The sequence below is a fragment of the Tyto alba genome, unplaced genomic scaffold (genome assembly GCF_018691265.1).
Source record: "Tyto alba isolate M040663 unplaced genomic scaffold, T.alba_DEE_v4.0 Super-Scaffold_23, whole genome shotgun sequence".
Classification (NCBI taxonomy): Eukaryota; Metazoa; Chordata; class Aves; order Strigiformes; family Tytonidae; genus Tyto; species Tyto alba.
The window spans coordinates 581,273-597,059 of record NW_024881297.1 but is presented as its reverse complement, the minus strand read 5'-3'; positions in this window follow the sequence as shown (position 1 = coordinate 597,059).

Here is a 15,787-nt window from a genome sequence, read left to right as displayed (position 1 = left end):
ACACACACACACCCACCCCCCCCCCCCCGGCGCCGCTTTAAGCCCCGGAGCCGGGGAGGAGCCGGCCGCGGGGCGGGCTCGGCAGGGGGAAAGGCAGGGTGGTTAGGTGAGAAAACAGTTGGAGGGCTCGCTTTGTCCCCCCTCCCCTCTTCCGACACGCCTTTTTTTTCCGGTCTCTTTCCTCATTTGGTCGGGCTGCCAGTGTTTTAAGGCACGCGTAATGGAAGAATGACGGGAGGTGACACGCAAAAGTCCCGGACCAAATGCTTCAGTTTTCGATTTTTGCAAGAAAGCAAGAATTGGAGCTATCATGACCGCAGAAGTTTATGAAGTTCAATTCTAGCAGTACAAGTGGCCTTAGATTTATATGCTCTAACAGAGGTGCGCTGAAGGTGACTGATTTGCTTTTACTTTTAATGCCCGTACTAATGAAAATCCAGGCTTTTTCTGGGATCCCTGAGAAGTGAGATGAATTTGCAACTAATTTTGTAACTTCTGCATCATACTCGAATGACTACAGTTGGATTTCTTAACACTGTCCTGCTTTCCTCACTTCCATATTATGCCCAGGAAGCTTTTTTGGACTACCAGGACTTTAGAGCCCATTACTGCAGAGGTTATTTGATGTTTATTTTAATACACCTTCATTTTACTACTCAATTTTCCTCTTGAAGTGATAATGTCAAATTTTATTTCAAAATTAAGAGGTTATACAGATAAATCTTACTAGGAATCCAAGGAATTTAGTAAATGCAACTTAAGACTTTGCATTTTGAATCGGTAATTCTGGAGTGACAAACTGTAAAAATGTTTATGGGTGTAGACTATTAACACCAGAGAAGGAGTTAGGGGAGGCAGTTCCATTCAGTTTTGACTGCTGCCTTTTAAAAAATCTGTTCTTTTTATCCAAAGAAAGTTGTTGTCATTACTGGATTTCTAAAGCCCACTGATGAGATTTTACCCGCTTTCTTATTAGAAAAGAGAATGGCTAAGTGGATGTCCCAATAAGTCTATTTCCAGTGTGTGAACTTCTTAATCTTTCAGTGTCATTTAGAGCAGTGTTACCTCAGCTTAACAGGATAGTAAATGTCACTCAAATTTATAGAAGCACAAGTGTGCAGTCTTCGCGGTGAAGTTTCCTGGCTGATACGGAATATGGTGGCCTGTGTAAATACACAGAATTCATGATCTAGTTATTTTTCCTTCCTTTGCTTACCACGGTAGCTAAGACACCTTCTCTGAAGCCCTCCTCCAACAAAGTGCTGAGCTTGTGCGTGAGTAAAAATATCTATTTTGGTACTTTGATGTGTGGGATGCATTCTGGCATGCGCTAAACATGCACTGCCCAGACCTTCTGCTCAATAGTGCAGTGAAAGAAAAGAGCTGAGAAGCCAGGACCTGCCTGAACACTTTCTCAGTGAATGTGGTTTGGGGTGCACCCTCTTTTACCACTGTTGATGCTTCAAGGTGCAGCTCATTCTGGCTGCTTAAAACAGACACTTGACTGTAACGTGTTGTAGTAACTACTGAAGCTTTTTGTGTAGTAGATTATATGTTCAGTTTACTTCTATTCCTTTCTTCTAGCCTTCAAAACAGAGACAGTCCCATGCTCTGTATTTGTACACCACCTTGCTCACATGGGATTATTAGGTAAGGCACCTACGTGCTACTGTTCTTTAGGTAGCATGTCTGTACTGCAATTCAAAATTCCTAGTCATCTCCCTGAAGCAGAGCAGACAAAAATCATTCAGTGTTGTGCCATTGCACTAAAAGCGCATCATTCTGCCAGCCCTGAGCACAAATGAAGAGACAGTGTTTGGAGCTGCTAACCCCAGTATTTATTTTCTTAAGTATATTTGATAAAACATCTTAGGAAGGAAAAGACACCAAACTAACAAAGCTTAGAATTAACTATTACAAAACCCCTTAAGGAACAGTTTATTTTGAAGACACAAAAATGCACGTGATGAAAAGCAGGGTGCTGCTTTAATGAGCAAGAAAAGAGCAAAGTTCTCCTCTGGTTCTGTTCATCTTCCATGCTCATACGAGTCTCTTCTGGTGACAGACTCTTTTTCACCCAATATCTGCAGAAGAAACTAAAGCAAAGCGCACTGATTGATCTGCGTGCTCGGAGAGTAACTGTTGTTACTAGAAATGCATCTGAATGATTACAAAAAGAGGGAGTTGCAAAGGACTCGGGTGCCACCAGAGACAATCTGGCCGCAGAGCCAGGCAGGGAAGGACAGTTCTATAACCCAGATCCCCGATTCCCACAGAGGTCCTACCTTGTCCCCAGAGGGCATGTGCTGGTTTTGCCCAGTCGCCTCCAGGTGCCAGCAGCACCCACTGATGCAAATGCACTTTGAGTGCTGTGGTCTCCTAGACCAGGGCCCTCTTTGCAATCTGCTGTGGAACAGCCACCGTTCGGAGGTGAGGGAGGCTTTTGCGAGCAAGGGGTTCAGCTTTATCAACGATTACTTGTTTGCAGTGGCTGCAGTGGGTAGCATAAGCAAAAAGGCTTCATAATTTGCAAACCTCCTGGTAGGATTGCACTTCAGTCCAGCATAAATCCACACTGTTGCAGAAAAGAGTTACCTGACCCTTTGGCTCCTCTGCCCTCACAGCCTGTTTTGTGCAGGCCTTTGCTTTCATGTGACCACTGAAGTGGGTCAGATTAGGTAACTGATCCAGCTGAAAATTAATGCAGAAAATTAAAAAAAAATGTTTTCTTTCATCTACACAAATACTTCTGCCAGCAGAGGGGAGAAAACAAGAACAGGTGGCTAAAGGAAAGGCAGAACTCTCCCTTCCAGGGGCAATGTGGATTTATGCTGGGTATGACTAGTGTTAGGTGGTTCAGTCACGGTTGTAACAACGATTCCCTGTCCAGGTAGCAATGGATCTGTGCTTTGGAAATCCTCTTAGCATACCTACATTTTTTTTTCTATTTCCTTTTTTAAAAATAAGGTTCTTGGTGAATACTAAGGCTGAAATTCCTGAGCCACTGATCACTTATCGAGTGTTAGAAACAGAGATGCTGGACAGACAAGAAGTGAAGAGAGTCACAGCCCAAGAGCTCACAGAGTGCTGAGGACTGAGGCTCCTGTTCTGAAGCAAACGCACAGATCGTTGCAGATGGTAACTTACCCCTGGTTTCTGATAGCCCTTCCCCTCTAGGAATTCTTGAAATGCTCACATGCCATGAAACATGGAGACCTCTGCCTCCTGAAAGAATTTCCAAAGCAGGTTAACAAAAATACTCCAAAATGTATCTTGCATTTTTTTTAAACTTTCATTGGAACCCAGCAAAGTGACAGCACAAAAAAGGGGCAAGGAGATAGTTTCTCAAAGTCTCAGGGACACAATTCTGCTACTAATGAATTCCAGATTTTATTTTGTTCACACAATCATTTCTGATGAGGTGTTAGTTTGGAAATTAGCATTCTGTGAACATCAAGGCTTCATTGCACCATTGTTTATTCAGTAAATGTGATAGCAGTTGCTGGACCATATTTTGAAAAGCTACATGTGACTCTGCAGAATTACCAGCCAGCTGACTGGCCTAAGATCAGGAGCCTCAAACCTGCCACTTTTTCACATTTCAAAACCAAAACAGTAGGGTGGATATTTACTATTGCAATTCTATAAACAACTCTACAGCTGTAGCTGTTATTAGGAAGCCCTGGCCCATGTGCGCTGTCTCGGGAGTTTTCTGAATTTTATTCTGTAAGCTGTGCCATCTAGTGTGGTGACAGGGAATCTCGGCAGCAGCTGAAGAAGGAGTGAGAAAAGCCTTGCTGCATCAGCCCCACGGTGCCTCTACCCCACTATCCTGGCTCTGAGCGTGGCAGTAGGGGATGCTATTCAGGGAGTGCTTTTGAGCCTGGCCTGTGGTACCCACTGTTGCTGTACTAGGGATGTGGGACAGCCTTTCTCATAAACAAGCCTTGTGTGTGTACAATGCTGCTTCCAGTTTTGCTTTTATAATAGAACAAAATGGAAACATGAACAAGGGTGAATGAAATACAAATTAAGGAGCCCTGTTATTCCCTGTGGCTGTACTATCTGGAATCGCCACAGACAACTCAAAGATGAGAGTTTGGCAGGGAAAGCTTTACGGAGGTTTGCAGAGAGTCCTGAGTATAAGGGCAGCACATGTAAAAAACTCAGTGGTGCTTTTATGAAGCTCTGTTGAGGAGAGAAAAGAGAACAGGTCACAGGTGAGGCTGGAAGCTGGTAGCAGCTTTCTCATAATAAGAGCTGTCTGTGTTTGCTCATTGCCAGGCTTTACCCTGTGGATTCTCACTGTCACAGAGTGAAAAACCAAGCAGTCGTTGTCACCAGTTAGGCGAATAGTAAGAGCCATTATGCCTCTTATTCCCACCACAAGTGGTGCACACATATGTTCCTATAACCTACATGTCCTGCAGTCACTAACTGTGCTCGGTGTCAGTGGTACACAGTGCTTATGGAGCCTTCTTAATGGGTGGTGTCGTGAAATTGTGACCACTGTTGCCTTTTTCTTTTGGATCCATGAAAGGTTCGCCTACATTTTACTCTTTCCATGTTTTAGGGTCAAGGTACCAAGCGCCTTATCAAGTCTCAACAGCTTTGGGCTGGTTTGATTCCTAACAAATATAAAATAATGTGTAGTAACTCCCTTGATCATATTTCCTATTGATAGAGCAGATACCACGTACTAGTGCTGTATAAGTGTGCTGTGGCAGTTACCCCTTGCAGTAGCTGTAAAGTATAATCATATTCAGCACTGTTGGTTCTTTTAGTGTGAAGAGTACTAGACAAAAGATCTATGTCCTGTCTACTATTCTTGTTAAGTTTTCTGACCCAGCCATTTGCTAGGGAGTTGTTTTTTCTTTGCAGCCAAAGGAGTAGACAGTTTAACTGGAAATGGTCAGGTTCGCTTGGGAATATACCTCTGTAGTAAAAGCGGAGGTGCATTAGGCTGGAGGAAGGCAAGTAGAGGATACAGTGAGAAGGGAGAAGGGAGAAGCACGCATGGAGGTGTGCAGCAAGTACAGAAGTAAGGTATTTTGTTCATCTCTTCCTCCTGTCCCCAGTGAGAAGATGAGCCCAAAGGCAGAGCTAAAAGGAGATGGGAAAAGAAACACAATCTCATAGATATCTTAACCACTGCTCACAAAGTTTAGTTTAAAGTAGCTTTCCCTAGAAGATGGGTTAAAATTTAAAACTCAAGACTGCTGCCATTGAGGTTTTCATGGCAGTTGCTTGACATTTTCTGCATTGGGCCCCCACCCACCCAACCGGGCAGAAAGATAGGAAAGACAAAATATCCACAGGCTTTGGATCTGCATCACACTCCGGAAAGAAGCCGTAACCCTGACCGTTTTTTCTGCACCATCCTTTTCCCATATTAATTGCGAGTATCTCAGCTACAAACGCTGGGTGCTTTTCTCAGTGCAACATTTCACAGTAGGCAGCAGGTGGCACTTTGTGTCTGACGGTAAAAGCTCTTCGTTTCCAGACAGTGAAGAGATGGTTTCTCTCAGTTGCTTTTAGCTTTTCAAGACCAATGTTTTCCATACCTTCTGTCCTAGATTGCTGACCAAGAAGTTGCTTTCTGCAGTAGGACACTGAGGAACGCAGGGAGAGCATAGACACAAGCAAATGAGAACTGGTGGGGAGTGTCATCCTCACAACCGGCCATCAGAGCGGTTAGTAATGAGGATACCCCAGATCCAGACCTGCTTTATATTACCAGCCATTAAAATCTGGGAGGCAGCCAGCGAGGATGAGGGAAAAGCTGTTTCTCACAATGAATCACCATGTCTGTATGGCTTACGGTGGTGCTGAAGGAAAGCCAGGCACCACCAGAGCCTTTCCTTGGGGCCAAAGAATCAAAGGCAATAGGCTGAACAGGACCTTGGGAGTCCAGTTTAGGGCTGGTGTCTGCAGGCTGCTGGTGGCCTGGAGGTCATCCATGCATGTATTTTTATTTTTAATGTCCTCCCCTCCGACACACACGTGGATGGTAAATATGTTTCTGCCTGTCAGCTGGCACAGGTTGCCAGCTACGGCCAGTTACAAATGTGAATGTTTATAATTCTGATAGTAAAATCAAAGTATTGTAAGACAGTAAGACCTAGCTATATCTTAAGGACTTTGTTCTTCATAGCCATCAAAATAATTGTAATATACAAGAGGGTCCATGGATTCCCTTCAAAAAAACTTTTATCAAGAAGTGCTGATCTGGTTTACCCTTCTGCCATAAGATAACATCAACCTGCCGATGATTATGAAAGCTGATCTTAAAACAGGGATAAACCAGAGCCTTCAGGATGATGTATTTCATTATTTGACTGTCCTTCCTCTTAGAAAATCACTGCTAGTTTTTAACCTAAATCTGTCCACTCCCTGCTGAACTCACTTATCTTGTCCCAGAGAAACACAAGAAGCAAAGTACTTCCAATTTCTTTTTATCACCCTTGTACTTAATTGGAACTTCTTATGCATATCTTCAGTTATCTCTTATCTGTATTAGACAGTTTTCTCCATCTGAGCATGTTGGTCACAGGTGTGTAATAATTCCTGCAGCTCTCCCAGTTTTCTTTTCAATTTGTTTACATCCTTCTTGAAGAAAAGTAACCAAACCTGGACACAGACGTCTCCCCCAGAGGTGGTCTTTTACCCAGGCTGAGAAGCACAGAGGGTTATCTCATGTTTGCCTCTGTTCTCAACAATATGATGCTTCCTTTTTTTGCACAACCAGCACACTGCTGGCATTTATAATACACTAAAATCCTTGTATCCTTTCCTTGCTGAACTCCTGCCTAGCCAGTTGTTCCCCATTCAGTATTTGAGCAGCTGAGAAGTTCTGCTTGGGAAAAGTCATTCTGTCCTGTTTCTGCACTCCCTTATTTTCCAGATTTTGTCCAACGCATCAGGATCGTTTTGAATCCATTTGAAGCCCGTCGACATCTTTGTGGTGTTTTCAGACTGGGTGTCAGCTGCAACTTGAATGAATTGTTTGGAAGCACAGTGCTCTTCCATGAATTTTCAAGCAAACAGCTTGTGATTCTGAGTTTGTTCTACTATTTTCCCATATTATAATGCACTTCATGCTCACTTTGCTGACTCAACACATCTAACAGGTCTAACGCCATCCTTCCCTACTTACCCATAGTAATCTGACCTGGAATTCTTTATTGGGTTTGAGGTAGAGCTTATTGCTTGCCCAGACCAGTCTCCTACTGCATTTCCTCTGCTTTCTCTAAACTTGTATACCGTGCCAGCAATATCGAGGAATGACAGCTTTCCCTAAATCCTTTTTCCTCATAGATTTGCTTCCCACAAGCCATTATTTGCCAGATTTTTCAGTTTATTAGTCACTCTCTTTGTATGTCATGCTTTCTGTTCTGTTGTTCTCCATTGTCGTTTTTCCTAGCTGGTACAGTTGCATTTCATATGTCATTTCATGAATGGTGTCTGATGCTTTCTACCTCCTCCCAAGTTAGAATCAAATCCCTTCTAAGGATTTGAAGAAGGAGGGAGAAAATACAAGACACTGCAAGGCAGAGAAAAAGAAACACTGAAGCAGTGAAATTCTCCTCTTGGAGCCCGGTAGAAGGGGGTAAAGTTGCAGATCTATAGATCTTGCTCAATTAAGTACTTGCACAGTATTTGAATCTCCATGCTCTTGAGAGACGTAATGAGATATGCCCCCCAAAAATGTCTTTATTCTTCAGTGGAAGTTCTGCATGCAGCAGAGAGGAAGGATCAATATACCATACAGGAATAGACTGAAACAATAGTAAGACATTATTCTGTTATGTTATTTTGCCAGTGGTGGGGAGCAGCAGAGACTCCAAAGCATAAAACATAGTATAAAACATTTGGCTAAATTCTGTGAAATCTAAAGTGTCTCAAGCTCATCTCAGGGTTCACTGAAGTTGTGGTACCCAGTAGCTCTGAGAAACTGAATCATAAATAAAATGTTCCAGCAAATTCATGCTGATTGATAGACTCTTAGGGTTGTCTGACATCCTAGAGATATTATGCTTTGACTTCCATGTAGATTCTTTACGTAGTCAGGCTCATAAAAAAATGCAGCATAAAAGACCTCCAAATATTTATTGTCAAACGACTTTTAACACTGAAATTTATCAAAGTCCAAAGTCCGAAGAGCTGTGAGAAAACAAATACGAGCTTGAGTTTTGTGATAAAATAAAAAGCACATCGATGTTTGCAGCTGACAGGTATAATATTCTAAGCTCGAGATAGAAAACAGTTGATTCTGAGAAAATACCAGAAATGTGGTTTTAGCTCCTGGGAAAGAACAGCTTCTGAGAGGACACTCAGCAGGGAGCTGGTATAGAGCATGGTATCATTTTACACTCTTTCTTAGAGCGTGTTACCTGTGTTGGCGAGCTTTACTGTTGGAGCATCCCCTGTGTATTCTCTGAGCCTAGCTATGATGTTTATTTACTGTGAAATGAAGCTTTTGGGGATATAAATAGAGAGCAGCAGGAATCTTTCATGTGCCTTGAAATACAGTTTTGCTGACATCAAATCTGCACGCTGTATTCTGAAGCTGTTCCTGCAAGTTCCTCTTTCCTGAGCTGAACGTTTGAAGGAGGATGTCACTGGTGACTTAGTCATATGCTGCTTTGGTCTGATGACAGGAGAAAGCACAAAGTCCTTTCCCACCCAGTCATGCTAGAGGAAGAGGCAAGACATGAGCCGGTAATTTGTGCTTAACAAGCCAGCACTTGATGCGGTGACTCCATCCTGAGATCTGGGTCACATGCTAGAACCACCCAGGGGGGTGATTTTTTTTGCTTCCCCAAACTATTCCCTGCTTTGCCCTGACTGTGGTGTCATGAGACACAGCTAACCTAGACAAGGTACTGCAGACTGCGGTGAAGGTCTGGCTTAATGGTTCCCACCCTAGGCACCAGCACTGCTTTTGGCCACAAGATCTTAAATGCTCAAAATTGAGGCTGGCAGGCACCACAAAGTGCAACGTTGCCCTGGGACTGGTGCCCAGGGTCTGACAAAGAATGGGGACAGGTGAGCTAGATTCTGCAAGATGCACGAGCCTAGAAATAGCAAAAGTGCACTGGGTTGTTTGCCTTCCTGAGGCAGGTGGAGGGGGACAGGCAGTGCAGTAGGTTCTCAAGCAGCAGTCGCCCTCCCCTTCCCCCTCAAGTGTTTTTTTGTTGTTTTTTTTTTTTCTCAGTGCCACTTTTGTGTTGAAAAAAAACGGTGCAAATAATTAAACGCAGCATTGCCTTCAACAGCTGTGAACAGTTGTACTCCTAGAGGGAGGCTGGCCATCCAAGCAGTTGGTGAACTTGGTTTACTGTACTAGAATAAAATCCCCGCTAAGCGCGGGTGCTGGTCCCCTCGTGGTGCCAGAGCTCTGCCTTGGGCGGGCGGGCGGAGCGAGGGGCAGCGGTTCTGAGCCACTGACCTTCGGCAGGACGCCCCTGCACCGCCCGGGCTGGGGCTGGGAGGGGGACCACACCTGCTGAAGGGAACAGCCAGTGCCTCCGGACGGAGATGCCGTAGGCTTCCGACCAGGGTTAAGCCCCGAGGAGCCCCCCTCATTGCTTTAACTCCCCAGTCTGGGCTCTCTGAACATCATTTTCCCCATCCTTCTCGAGACCTCCACCGTCTGGCCCATTTCCAGGGAAGTCAGTGCCTATCTCGCCTGTAGCTCACATCACCCTGCCCCTGGCCAGCATCCAGGGGCCATCACACACACAGCCTCCTTGTGTCAGCTGGTAGACACCAGCTATTTGTGTCAAGGCTGAGATACAAAGCGTTTGTTTACTAACGGCTGCCACTGGCTAGCTGGGAGTAGGGTTGGGAATAAGAATGACTCATTCTGGCTTTATTTCTGGGCCGACTGAGTGTGCATTCAAGTGCAATAGGCATTGGGAGTCAGGACGAGGCTCCCGGTGTGAGCCATTTTGGTCTCTTTCTTCAACTGTGCCAGTAAATTTGGTGTGCTTAAGGACTGAGACAGCAGGATTTGTGCGTGGTACGACTCCAGAGAGCTCAGCTGTGCTGCTCTCGCTGCACTGTTACTGCCTGCTAAAAGATACTTACTTACATATCAGAATTTTGATTAGAGTTAGTTGATCACCTAAGTAAATAATAATGTAAAGCAGGCTAGCAAAATCATCTAATTGCAGCCTTCGATACCTACATTTATCTCAGGAACAAGAAAAGACTGTGACATAAGACAGCCTCAAAACAAAGCAGACACTGATTGTAGGTCTGCAGTCTTACTCCAAATGCACAGATACAGTCAGCTGCAGTTAGCAGAGACTCTAAAAATCCCTTGCTTACTCTGCAAGACCTCTGCTTTTCCTCAATAAAATAGTATGCAGAGGTAGTGTGCATCTAGGTTTTGACACAGCAGCATACAGTTTAACCTCCAGAATCTGCTCTTGAATTCTTTCAGATCAGTAAGAAACTGAGCATAAGCTAACAACAGAAATAAACAAGGCTCCTGGAGCATTGCACTGGGGTTTCCAAAATGACTGAGTTACCCGGTCCTTTTAGAAGTATGTAGAAAGTTTGACTTCAAAAGAAGAATGATGTAGAGTGCTGAACGCAGATGTAGCAACAACACGTTTCAAATATGCTTCCCCGGCGTCTGTCCTATCATATTCCAGTGGAGCATCCTTCACCTTTGTAATGTCAGAGTGGCACTCATGCGGAATACGACTCGCAGGTCAGGGAAACATGTGGCCACTGGTTTGCTATTTTTAAATGTGCCCTGTGTACTACAGTTCACTTAAAACTAGGTATGGATTGCTGAACCTGTGCTCAGTCAGGCTGAATCCAAAATGAGGCAAACAAACGGAGCAGGTCTCTCTCTCTCTGTCACACCAGCAAATGCCGAAGTAAACAGATGCACTTGGCAGCACGACAGAGTAAATTGACTTGTGATTTTCTCTGCACTTTGGCACTTGCTGTGTACAAAGCTCCCGTCAAATCAGGGGGCTTGGGGCAGGGGCCAGAGTTTCCATCCACTGCTGCGGGATTTGGGCCCTGGAGTCCCACTGACAGCTGTTGACTGTAACCCTCACTTTTTTAGGAGGGGTATGTGTCATAATATAGGAAAGACTACATGGTCACTATTTATTCTGTTTGAATGAGAGATTCTTTACTATGTCTGGCATGTTCAGGGTTATCATGAGATTTTTTTCAAGGCTGAAGGCTAAAGCCTCTTTTCTCCAGTGTCTTATATTGGTGGGAACATGTGGAACTGGCTCAGTAACTGACCGGTGTGACTGATTTGACCAGGTTAGCAAGGTGTCTCAGAAACCTGCCAGCTCCCTATAACTTTCCCTATAATAAGATCAGAGATATATTTTTATGGTGATTCAGGGTTTGTTGGCTTCCTGTCTGTAAGTAGTAATGAGGGGCAAGGGGTTTATAAGGCAAGAGAGAACACAGTCCTGGACTGGTTTTGCATTTCAAGTGCAGGATGGATGCTCACTTCGAGGAAGAATAGAAACAACTATATTATCTTTGCCTCTGGAAAGATGCTGCCTTTCACATGAGAGTGTAATAATTGAGAGTGGTGGCTTAAGTGGCGGTCCATCTCCTTTGTGAAATCCTTCCTGGCTTTTTGCTTTGACTTGAGCTTGCAGTTGGGTTTAGCAGACATTTTCCATTTGTTGCGCCAGGGGGATCTATCTACTCTGTAGCGGGATTTGATGTTACCACAGGGAGGAGGGAAGCCATTGCTGAAATCATCCAGATCACCTTTTAAGAACCACCAGTGCTGGCCATCAAGCACACCAGAGAACCTCTGCTGGGTGCTGCATGCTGGCAAGCATCTTGATGACAGCTTCTCCTTGTATCTGAATCCAAAACCCTCTAGTTAGTGCAGGGAATACTGGTTTTATAAAGAAGTGTGTTTTAAGACTTACTTTGCTTGTATTAAGCAAGCAGGAATAAAAGGCTCACCCCATCTGGCCCATGCTGTGACAGTTCAGCTCCACGCTTTGCCCTTTGTGACACTGGGACAGGGCAGGGGAGTTCCCTGGTTGGTGTCAAAGCTGAGGACCAAACATGCAGGGCCACTCAGGCTCCAAGGGCTCAGCGTGTGAGAAAGGAGCTGTGCTAGATGCTGACATTCAGAAACCAGGCAAGGGACTAGTTTACAAGCTGGGGGTTGGGAAAAGTGATTTGCTTGTCTTGCCTGTTCTCTCACTAACATATTTAAGAGGGAAAATCTCGGGTCCAAACTCTGCTGATTCTGATGGGTGTGGGTCTGCTCCAGCTGGAGCTTCAGGAGGGAAGAGTGAACATGCCAGAAGCAGAAGCTGATGAATGAACGAGCGCAAGGTCCTCACCAGACCTCCCTGGGTCCCCTGCTCCCACTCACCCCGGAGCTGTGCTCATCCTGACAGCTCCACTCCACGAGGCCCTGGCTCCCGGCGCGGAAGGGCAGAGCTTGTGGACTCCAGGAGACTGTGTCCAGAATGGCCTACAGGGCCAAGAGAGGCTCTCGGTCACGAAACCCCTCCCCAGGCACTGTTTTCTCTGCCCTGTCCTTGGGACACATGCCCCGCACGCGCCTCTTCCCTGTCCCCACGCTCGCCAGGTCTGCCAGGAGTGCTGCCAGGGGACACCTTGCCTTCACAGCTGTTGCAGATTAGAAATCTGAGCTGAATTATGGCCGGCCTCTTCCTGTGTCAGCACAGCCAGGTTCTCCTTTGCTCTACTGCTGTTGAGCAGTGTGGGCGCATCTCAGCTGGGCTCTCGGTTCCTCCCTGGGTGCTCTTGCACTTGTGCTTGTCCCTTGGTGTTCCCAGTAGTCCAGTGCTGTTTGCAGTGCTCATCGGCAACACAACGAGCAAACCTGGTTGGTCCTGGAGCTGCTTCGGGACTGTATAGAAAACTGAGGGCTTGGAGAAGTTCTGTCAGCCTCCCTGGGCTCTAGCTGCCTAACCCATAATGGCTCCTCCCACGACCCGGGGTGTCCTCGGGGAAGAAACCAGCTGGAAAGTAGGACTTCATGCACGAAAACATAAGATCAAGCCCCTGAAAAGGTAGTGTTCTTGACTGTTGCAGTCTGCATTGGCGGAACATGCGGTCTAGCAGCTATAACTTGATCTAAGGTAGTAAAACTTTGACAGTAGGAGATGTAGTGATTAGATGGGCTTGGCACTGCAAGCCAGGTCCTCAGCGAACCTGTTACACTGTTTAGGTTATCCAGACAGTGCCACTTGCCAGAGTCTCCCATGCATCCCAGTGCATGCCCTGCAGCTTCCTCTCCTTCCTCTCCTAGCGAGAGCTCTGTTTCACAGCTTAGCACAAGCCATAGCCTGTCTTACACAGCCACTAGTGGCATTCTCCCACCCTACAAGACATTTCCTCCATGCCTCGTCCCCTAGCACGGTTCCTTGGCCGTGTTCAGCTTGAGAGTGCCCTGGCTCAGCAGTGAGGGCTCAAGCTTTGCTCTGTGGCAGCGGCGAAAACGAGATGCGCGGCTGAGTAAAGGGGGGGCATAGTGTGGATCAGTGGTTGATGCAGTGGGGAGGAGACGATGGGGGGCTGATTAGGTTCCAGGTGAAGTTTGGAAGGGAGCGGAGCTAAGTGAGGGGAGAAATCTGGGCAGAAAGAACAGTACGGAAAAGGTGGCCTGAAGCAATGCTCTGTCCTCCTACACAGGTGGCCCAGTTTGCCACTTCTGAGTCATGAGGCTGTATGTGCAGAGACAGCTGATGAGTCAGGGAAGCAGCAAACCAAACCAGAAGTAGCTGATGGGTGTGAGTTGCTGCACTTGCTAATTTTGGTATAGCTCAGCTTATGAGGAATACGGCCATGTCTGTGTAATTTTAAAATGTACTTTATGATCTCTATCACAATTACAACGTGCATGTAGAGGTATGTGTGTGTATGCGTGGCTTACAATTCATCAGGACTGTGGTTGTTTAGCTGGAGAGTGTCAAAAACATGAGAGTCAAGCACAACCAAATTTTAGAAGGAAGAACATTTTTGCTGCTGTTCTCCTAACAGTATTAAGTTCCTCAAAAGCAAAACCAAGCGCCGTAGACAAATCTCTCATCTCCTAAAAAAGTCGTTGTCCCAAATCTAGAAGTCAAACAGCGTTCTAAACGCAAAACCCAGCCTGGCCTGTCCCATGCACTAACTTCGTGTGCATCCCTATGCAGCTAAACCAAGAGCCAAGGCTGCTGTCACACAAGCAGCAACTTTGTTCACAGACTTCTCCCAGGTCGCTGTCGAACCTAGTAATTGCAGCGTAGCTCTGCCCTGTAGTGAACTACTTTCCTGCCAGCAATTCATTTCTATTGTGTGGGAAGAATAAATTAAAGCTTGAGTACAGTGAAATTTGATCGCTACCTACTTACAAACCTTTCAAAAATTTCTCAATTCTCAGCTGAAATCAGTATCTTGTCATTAGATGATTATTTTAATTATGCATACAATACTAGAAACACACATAGTATGTGTAAATTCATTGATGACAAGTACGTGTATTAGCTGTGCCTGGAAGGCAGAAGAGCAAAGCCTCTGCAAACATTTTCCTTGTATGCTGCTGATGCACTTCGGTGTTTCCCAAGAGCTGCTCCTCTAAGACTGGGAGTGTACTGCACGTAGAGCTGCTTCTGTTGTCCTCCTTGGCCCATGCTGTGAATGAAACATCCAGCCACCAGAGGCTCTTTGTGGTGAGCTGTCAGGAAACATGAAATGCTAAGGACATGCAAGTTCCCTGGAATATGCTTTACGTACTGTTGATGAGCTGGGCTGAGTTAAATGGCAGCCAGGGGTTGAACTCCTGACAGGATGCAAAAGAGAAGGATATCCCACCCTCATAAAGCACTGTTCTTGATAACTAGAAGATGTCAGTCCCTGTAAAATTTACCTCTGGATTTCTTCTGCTGTATATTCCAAAGGAAAATACAGGTAGGGTTCAGAAACATTGGTGATGGAGCCACCAACAGAGTAGCACAGACACACAGATGAAAGCAGACTGCACAGACATCATGGAGCAGAAGGAGTTGAGTGGACAAGTCTACCAAAATTTTAAATAAGGCAGAAACTGGTATAGAATTTGTTAAGTAAAACATTTTTCTATTTAGAATTGCATTCTCACTGTTGAGCTGAAACTACACTTGGTTCTGGAAAAGCTGTTTCATGTCTCTATACGCCTTCAGGTTACAGCTCCTAAAGGAAGCAATGCAAGATTTGGATCCAGTTAGACCTGGTGTGAACAGGTCTATCAACAGCAACAGGTAATTGTAACACCAAAGTCTGAAGGACGGACAAGCAAGATTCCTATCTTGGGTGGCAAAGACAAGATATCTGTGAAATGACATGGATGCACACAAAGAAACAAGGAGAAATAGCCTACCCTTCCTATCTGCTGTTCCCATCCTTCTATTGTGGCCAAAATAAAACGTTCACTAAAGAAAGGTCTAATAGTTACTAAATCACAGGAGCAGAATTAAGGATTGCCGGGATCTGTTCTGATTTGGCTTGCTATATGATTTCCTAACTCCTTCCTTGACAAGTCTTTTCCTTCCCTATGCAGACCCCCAAGGAGCCAAGTCAATGGTGTTAGGCAAACTGAAGAAACCATGTTGACAACCTCAGTAAGTCATGACTTTTTATATTTCTTACAGATTTTCGCAGTGCATGGGACAGGACTATTTTATCCATGGTTCAGCTTTTAAAAAAGGGTTCTCAAATCATTTTACCACACAGAAACCATCAGGAGAGGCCCTGAACTATTCCCTTGGGAGCATGAAGCTTGCCC